Source organism: Leopardus geoffroyi, chromosome C2 (genome assembly GCF_018350155.1).
Source record: "Leopardus geoffroyi isolate Oge1 chromosome C2, O.geoffroyi_Oge1_pat1.0, whole genome shotgun sequence".
Classification (NCBI taxonomy): domain Eukaryota; kingdom Metazoa; phylum Chordata; class Mammalia; order Carnivora; family Felidae; genus Leopardus; species Leopardus geoffroyi.
Window position 1 is genome coordinate 124856148 of NC_059333.1, and position 9325 is coordinate 124865472.

The following is a 9325-nucleotide window of genomic DNA, read 5'->3' on the forward strand; positions in this document are numbered from 1 at the left end:
AAACTAAAGTTTACATTCCTAGAATGAGCCCAATTTGATTATGATGTATTTTAATATATTGTAGGATTTCATTTACCAATATTTCATTTGGGATTTTTACATCTATTTTATCAATGGGATTGGCCCATAAATTTCTTTTAAGGTCTGTGTCAGGCTTTGTTACCAAGATTCTCTGACCTTATAACACAGGTAAGATTGTCATTATTGTCATTATTTCTTACTTAAAAATTTGATAAGAATTTGGGCAGTGACATATATCAGATATTTTCTTTGAGGTATGGATTTCATTAACAGCTAGAGTAATATTCAGATTTTTATTGTATTGTCTCCATTTTAAAGAGTTGTAATTTCTAGGAATATGTCCATCTGCATTTTAAATGTTATTTCCATAAAGTAATTGATGTGTTAGGAGTTTATTAATGATGCAGGATTTGTATTGATGCCCTCTTTTTATTCTTGGTATTAATCAATGCCTCCTCTGCTTTCTTAATTAGTCTCACAGAGGTTTTTCAATTGTATTGGTCTTTACAAAGAATTAGTTTTTGGCTTTTTTGATGCTCCAATGTGTCTTTGTGTTCTGCATTTCCTTCCATCCCTATTATTAGCTTCCTTCTACTTTATTTGGTCTTATTTTCCCCTCCCAATTTTGTGATGGTTGCTTAGCTGTCAACTTTAGCCCTTATAATAACAATATTTATCTGCATCCCATAATTCAGAGATGAAGTCTTTTCATCACCTTTCAGTAAAAAGTATTTTCTAATCTCCATTTTTCTTTTTGTGTGACTTGCTGATTATTTAGAAGTATATTCATTTTCCAAATACATGTGGATTTTCTTATTGTTGATTTCTAGACTGCATGGCATTCAGAGAACATAACTATATGATTTCAGTTGTTTCAAATTTGTGAGGCTTGTTTTTATGACACAATATGGTCAAGTGTTATAAATATTCAGTGTGCATATGAAAAAAATCCATATTATGCAGTTAACATAGTGTTCTATATATGTTCATTAGATCAATTCTGTTGAGTTGTTTAAATTTATATATTTTTACTGAGTTTTTGCTGAGTATTTATGAGAGAGATCAGTTAAAATATCTCACTATGATTTTGTATTTGCCTATTCTAGTTATATCAGTATTTATAGAGTTTGAGAAAATATTAGGTGCTTACAAATTTAGAGTTCATTTATATCCCTGGTGAATTGAACCATTTGAAAAATTGCTTTAAAGTATTCTCTGTGTTTCTGATAATGCTTTTTTGCCTTAATGTCTACTTTAATTGATATTAATATAGTCGTGGCAGCTTTCATTTGGTTAGTGATTGCATGATGTGCTTTTTCTTTAAACTGTTTATAATCCTTATAAATGTTTCTCTCTTTCTCTCTCTCTCTCTCTCTCTCTCTCTTTTTTTTAAGAGAGAGAATGTGAGCACAGCAGGAGAGGGGCAAAGAGAGAGGGAAAGAGCGAGAATCCCAAGCAGGCTCCACACTATCAGCGCAGAGCCCGATATGGTGCTTGAACTCAGAAACCTATGAGATCATGACCCGAGCCAAAAATCAAGAGTTGGATGCTTAACCGACTGAGCCACCCAGGCGCCCCTTAAATATTTCTGTTAAATCTGTTAAACAGTCACATTTACATTTAATGTAATTGCAAATATATTTGAAGTCAAGTGAACCATCTTACTATGTAGTTTTATTTTTTTTTCTAGCTTTTCTTTGTGTTCCTTTTTCCATTATTTTCTCCCCAGTTTCTTTTTCTAATTTTTTATTTATTTTTTTAAAGTCTATTTATTTTTGACAGAGAGCAAGCAAGCAGGGGAGGGGCAGAGAGAGAAGGACAGGGAGAGAGAATTCTATATGGGGCTTGAACCCATGAACCATGAGATCATGACCTGAGCTGAAATCAAGAGCTGGATGCTTAACTGACTGAACCACATAGGTTCCCTCCAGTTTTTGTTTTGTTTTGTTTTTTAATGTTTATTTATTTATTTAGAGAGAGAAAGCGCAGGAACAGGGGAGGGGCCAAGAGAGGGAGAGAGAATTCCAAGCAGGCTCCATGCTGTCAGCAAGGAGCCTGACACGGGGCTCCATCCCACCAACCATAAGATCATGATCTGAGCCAGAATCAAGAATCGGACACTTAACCGAGTCACCCAGGCACCCCAATTTTCTTTCCAGTTTTAATGGAATTCTAAAATATTTTTTCTGTTAATTTGGAAACCACACTCTTTTGCCATTCTTTTATTGATTAAACTGGGTTACAACTTGCATAATAGACTTATCCTTGTCCAATGTTACTTGGTACTTTTATCATCTTCCCAGAAAATGCTAGTGAATCTATTTACTTCTCTCCAAATCTATATGGTATTGTTGTTGGATTTCAATTGTATATCATTGTTAAATCCCACAGAACGTATTGTTTTATATAGCTACTGTTCATTTAGATATATAGATGGTCTCCAATTTAACAATGGTTTGACTTAAAATTTTTGAATTTTACGATGGTGTGAAAGTACTCATTTCAAATTTTGAATTTTGCTCTTTTCATGGACTAGTGATAATGTAGTATGATACACTATTGTGATTCTGGGCAGTGGTAGTAAACCACAGCTCCTATTCAGGCATGCCATCATGGGGGTAAGTGAAAAACTTAAAACCATTCCACACCCATGCAACCTTTCTGTATTTCACTTTCAGTGCAATGTCGAATAAATTATATGAAACATTCAACACTTTATTATAAAATAGGCTTTGAGTTTAATGATTTTTCCCAGCTGTAGGCTAATGTCAGTGTTCTGAACATGTTGAAGGCAGGCTAAGCTCAGGTATGATGTTCGGTCAGTTTTAAACGCATTTTTTGACTTACGCTCCTTTCAAATTACAATGGCTTTATTGGGACATAACCCCATCATAACTCAAGGAAGATTTATACATACATTTTTACCATCATCATTGCTTTTCATCTTTTTTCTTGCATTTTTTTTAAAATGTTATTCTTGAAAGAGAGACAGAGCATGAGCGAGGGAGGGGCAGAGCAAGAGAGGGACACAGAATCTGAAACAGGCTCCAGGCTCTGAGTTGTCGGCACAGAGCCCGATGCAGGGCTGGAACCCATAAGCCATGAGATCATGACCTGAGCCAAAGTCAGACACTTAACCGACTGAGCCGCTCAGGCACCCCATTCTTGCATTTTTAAGTTTTCACCTGGGATCATCTTTTTTCTTAGACCAAAGAAAACCCTTTCATATTTCTTTTCATTGTTCTACTCTTAATTTCATCAAACTTTTATTTGCCTGATTATAAATGTTAGTTTTCTTGGGTGTAAAGATTTAGGTTGGTAATTACTTATTTCCTTTGAAGATCCTTTGAAGGGATCTTTCCTTTGCCATCTTGCTTATATCTTTTCTACAGAAAAAGGCAACATTTTATTTATTTATTTATTTTTGAGTTTATCTATTTTGAGAGAAAGACAGAGCAAGCAGGGGAAGGGCAGAGAGACAGGGAGAAAGAATTAGTAGCAGGCTCTGCACAGAGCGGAGCCCAATGTGGGGCTTGAACTCATGAACTGCGAGCTCATGACCTGAGCCAGAAACCAAGAGTCAGATGCTTGACTAATGGAGCCACCCAGGCACCCCAAAATGTAACATTTTAAAGGGACCTGGGTGGCTCCGTCAGTTAAGCATCTGACTCTTGATTTCAGCTCAGGTCATGAGCTCATGGTTCGTGAGATTGAGCCCCACATCAGGCTCCACACTGACAGCACGGATCCTGCATGGGATTCTCTCTGCCCCTCTCTCTCTGCCCCTCTCCTACTCATACATGCTTGCTCTCTCAAATTAAATAAACATTTTTTAAAAAGGTAACATTTTAATATTTTTTTCTACTCAGTACTTTTATTATTTTTTTAATATGAAATTTATTGTCAAATTGGTTTCCATACAACACCCAGTGCTCACCCCAACAGGTGTCCTCCTCAATGCCCATAACCCACTTTTCCCTCCCTCCCACCCCCCATCAACCCTCAGTTATTCTCAGTTTTTAAGAATCTCTTATGGTTTGGCTCTCTCCCTCTATAATTTTTTTTTCCTTCCCCTCCCCCATGGTCTTCTGTTAAGTTTCTCAGGATCCCCATAAGAGTGAAAACATATGGTATCTGTCTTTCTCTGTATGACTTATTTCACTTAGCATAACACTCTCCAGTTCCATCCACGTTGCTACAAAGGGCCATATTTCATTCTTTTTCATTGTCATGTACTACTCCATTGTGTATATAAACCACAATTTCTTTATCCATTCATTAGTTGATGGAATTTTAGGCTCTTTCCATAATTTGGCTATAACCAGGGAGATAACAAAACAAAGCAACAAAAGAAAACAAAACAACCACTCCAGGTATATCATAGTAAGTTTTAAGTTTTAATTTTTACTATGATATACCTGGGGTGGTTGTTTTGTTTTCTTTTGTTGCTTTGTTTTGTTTTTCTATTCTCCCTGGTTATAGTCTGCAGAACTTCTTGAATCTATAGCTTGCTACCTTACATCATTTGGAAATTTCTCTTCTAATCTGCTTCTGCATACTTCTCTCCTTTTGCAACTCCATTTATATTTATTTGACCTTTAACTGTGCAGTCTGTATTTATTACTCTCTTCTCTGTAATCTCTTTGTATTTTTCTTCTAGATATTTTCTTCTTACATCTCTTCCAGTTTTGTATTTTTCTGATTTTGAATTACTAATTTCATTGTATATTTTTCAATTCTACAATTTCTATTTGGTTCTATTTAAATTTTGCATAGTATCTTGGTTTTTTTTCCTGTTCCCTTTGAAATTCTGAGTTGTCTTTTGTTATCTTGAACATTTTAAACATAGTTATGTTAAGCTCTACATCTTTAATGAACTCTTAAACCACAGCCCCTATGGGTCTGTTTCTATTGCTGCATTATTTTTGCTAACACCAATTCATGTTGTCCTGTCTCATTTGCTGTGTATTTATTTATGCTGGATACTCACATCCAAGGTAACTAATTTCAAGAACAGATCAAGTCTTTATTACTTCTTAAGTTATGCTCTTTGGGGCTCCAGCGCAAAATGTGGGAGTTTTGCTAGAGTTGCCCCCCAACATTGGCATTCCTGGACCCCAAGTTTTGTCCCCCCAGCCCTGCTGAACAATAAAAAATGCTATTTAGTCTCTTGGCCTCTGGTAGAATCAGTCAACATTCCCAGGGTTAAATGGTGAGCATTATATGGACTTCTAAAAGTTTTTGAACTTTATGTAAATGGAATTTTAATTTTTTTAATGTTTATTTATTTATTTTGAGGGGCACCTGGGTGGCTCAGTCAGTTAAGCTGCTGACTCTTGATTTCGGCTCAGGTCATGATCTTGCAGTTTCGTGAGTTGGAGCCCTGTGCTGGGCTCTGCACGCGGACCATAGGTGGAACCTTCTTGGGATTTTTCTCTCTCTTCCCCTCCCCTGCTTGTGCGCGCTCTCTCTCTCTCTCTCTCTCAAATAAATAAACTTAAAAATATATTTATTTTGAGAGACAGCAAGCGCACACACAAGTGGGGCAGGGGCAGAGAGAAAGGGGAAAGAGAATCCCAAGCAATCTCCATGCTCAGTGTGGAGCCCAACACAGGGCTTGATCTCATGAACTGTGAGATCATGACCTGAGGCGATATAAAGAGTTGGTTGCTTAACTGAACCATCTAGGTTCTCCTATAAATTGAATTTTTAAATTTAGTAAATGTCAGATTGTTTTACTAAGAACTTAAAATACTTATTTCACCCTCATAGTATAAAGGGGTACCCTTCCACATCTCAGACAGCAATATGTCATTGTTTTGTGGGGGGGGGTTTTTGTTGCTGTTTTCATTGTTAAAATAATTTCCCTAACTATAAATTAATTTGAGCATTTATTTTTATTTAAAAAAATTTTAGGGGCGCCTGGGTGGCTCAGTCGGTTGGGCGTCCGACTTCAGCCAGGTCACGATCTCGCAGTCCGTGAGTTCGAGCCCCGCGTCGGGCTCTGGGCTGACGGCTCAGAGCCTGGAGCCTGCTTCCGATTCTGTGTCTCCCTCTCTCTCTGCCCCTCCCCCGTTCATGCTCTGTCTCTCTCTGTCTCAAAAATGGATAAACGTTAAAAAAAAAATTAAAAAAAAAAAAATTTTAATGTTTATTTTTGAGGGGGGGGGAGAGAGAGAGAGAGAGAGAGAGAGAGAGAGAGAGAGAGAAAATGCAAGTGGGGGAGGGGCAGACAGAGGGAGACACAGAATCTAAAGCAGGCTGTAGGCTCTGAGCTGTCAGCACAGACCCCAGTGCAGGCCTTGAACTCACCAATTGTGAGATCATGACCTGAGCCCAAGTCAGATGCTTAACCGACTAAGCCACCCAGGTGCCCCATATTGTTTATTACCTTTTTTTATGATACTTTTTTACCTTGCAACTTTAAAATTTCTACATAGTCAAATATGTCTGTATTTTATTTTATAGCTTCGTGATTTCCTTACTTAAGATCTTCTTTGCCCTTAGCCAGTCTCAGATGCTATAGCTCTTCAGGATTTAATCTTAGACTCCCTTCTTTTTTTTTTTTGGTCTACACACTTGTTCATTGATGCCATTCATTCCCATTGCTGCCCACATGTATAGCTGCAGGCCAGACCTGTGAACCGCAGTAACATGAATCTGTCTATCGTCAGTGGGGAGTGTGCTAGCTCCCGGGGGATCCAGCAGTATGTGGTCCCTGCACTCCAAGCTTGTTAGACGAAGCAGATAACTGTGTTAGTTTAGAGGGATGACTGGGAGACTTGTTGATATCGTGCACATTTTGTACTGCTATAAGAGAAAGGCTACAGCTAAAAGATTAGCTCCAGAATATATGTAGAACTATTACAAACCTATTAGAAAATGTCAACTCAGGGGGCGCCTGGGTGGCGCAGTCGGTTAAGCGTCCGACTTCAGCCAGGTCACGATCTCGCAGTCTGTGAGTTCGAGCCCCGCGTCAGGCTCTGGGCTGATGGCTCGGAGCCTGGAGCCTGTTTCCGATTCTGTGTCTCCCTCTCTCTCTGCCCCTCCCCCGTTCATGCTCTGTCTCTCTCTGTCCCCAAATGAATAAACGTTGAAAAAAAAAATTAAAAAAAAAAAAAAAAAAGAAAATGTCAACTCAGTAGAAAAACATGCAAAAGAAATGAAAAGGTAATTCTTGGAAAAGAAAACTTGAGTGTCCAATAAACACGTAGGAGACTCGACTTCACTAGTAATCAGAGAAAAATTAAAATAAGATACCATTTTTAGGGGGGCACCTGGTTGGCTCAGTCAGAAGAGCATGCGGCTCTTGATCTCAGGGTCATGATTTTGAGTTCCATGTTGGGTGTAGAGATTACTTAAATGAATAAATAAAAACGTTAGAAATAATAAAAATAAAATGAGGCACCACTTAAAAAAAAAACATTGGATTGGCAAAATTTTAAAATCTTGACAACTTCCAGTTGAAGATATGAAGAAAAGAACTTCTGGTCAAAATTTATAATGGCACAACCACCTATGAGAACAATTTGGCAAATATCTAGTGATACTGAAGATACACCTACCTTTGATTTAGCAATCCCACTTCTGAGTGTATTAAGGGCAGTGCTTCTCAATCTTTGACGTACATATAAATCACCACGGGGGCTTATTAAAACACAGACTCTGAGTATGCCTGGGGAAGGACGGGAGATTCTTAACTCCTAACAAGCTCCTAGATGATGTCGTTGCTGCTAGTTCAATGACACACTTTAAATAGCAAGGCCCAAGAGAAACTCTTAAGCATATCCTCAAGGGACATACACAGAGATGTTCATTAGAGCACTGATGGTATTACTGATCATCTGAAAACTACTGAGGTGAGTGGATGACTAAATTCGTATGGTTGAATGCAAGAGTGAAAAGAAACTTGAGTTGCACATGTCAACTTAGATAAATCTCAAAAACAATGTTGAGTGGGAAAAAAAGCATGTTGCTGGAAGGATACATGAAGAGGATATTTAAAATTTTAAATAGTATTGTGTACTGTTTAGGGATATATGTTTATATAGGAAAGGAATATAGACTTGCATGAGAATGACAAACATCAAAATCACAACAGTGAGGAGTGCCTGGCTGGCTCAGTCAGTAGAGCATGTGACTCGATCTCGGTGTTGTATGTTCAAGCCCCACATTGGGTGTAGAGATTACTTTAAAATCTTTTTAAAAATTATGGCAGGGGCGCCTGGTGGTTCAGTCAGCTAAGCATCTGACTTCAGCTCAGGTCATGTCTCACGGTTTGTGAGTTTGAGCCCCCATGTCAGGCTCTGTGCTAACCGCTCAGGGCCGGGAGCCTGCTTTAGATTCTGTGTCTCCCTCTCTCTCTGCCCCTCTCCTGCTCACACTTTGTCTCTCTCAAAAGTAAATAAACATTAAAAATTAAAAAAAAAAAAGAAAAAAATTACGGCAGTGATTATCTGGGCAAGGCAGGGGACTGGGAATTGGGAAGGTACATGGCAATTCAGTTGCAATGTAATGCTTTAGTTACTAAACTGGGTAAATGGTATAACCCAGTTAAATAATACAACTGTCTGTTATATTATTTTCTATATGTTGCACATCTGAAATACCTCATTCAGCAACTAAAACAACAAAACAAATAGCCTCTTTAAGATGAAGAGACTGAGGCTCAGGAACCTGGATTAACTTCAAATCCAGGCTGCACTGTTATATTACCATGCTGCTTCAAATGAACAACACAGAACATCGGTTCACCAAGTCAAAGGCAAAACTCTGTCCCCAGGTTTGATTTCCACAAAGATTAAATCAAGTATGATTGGGCAAACAAGTATGCCCAAGTATTTGATGTGGGACATGATGCACACTGAAAACAGGTTTTGACCTCTAATAACTAGAGTTCAACACAAGGTGCCTAAAAACACTTGCTTTTTTTTTTTAAGTTTATTTATTTTGAGAGAGAGAGAGAGAGAGACAGCAAATGAGGAGGGGCAGAGAGAGAGGATCCCAAATAAGGCTCTGCGCTGTCAGCACGGAGCCCAACGCAGGACTCAAACCCATGAACTGCGAGATCATGACCTGAGTCCAAATCAAGAGTTGGACGCTCAACTGACTGAGCCACGCAGGCACCTCAACATTTGCTTTGCTTTTGGACTTAAGTCTAAAACATTTGTTTTGGGGGGTGCCTGGGCAGCTCAGTCGGTTAATCATCTCACTTCACCTCAAGTCATGATCTCAAGGTTCGTGAGTTGGAGCCCTGCTTCGGGTGTGCATGACCCCCACTGCTCTCTGTCTCTCTGCCCCTCAC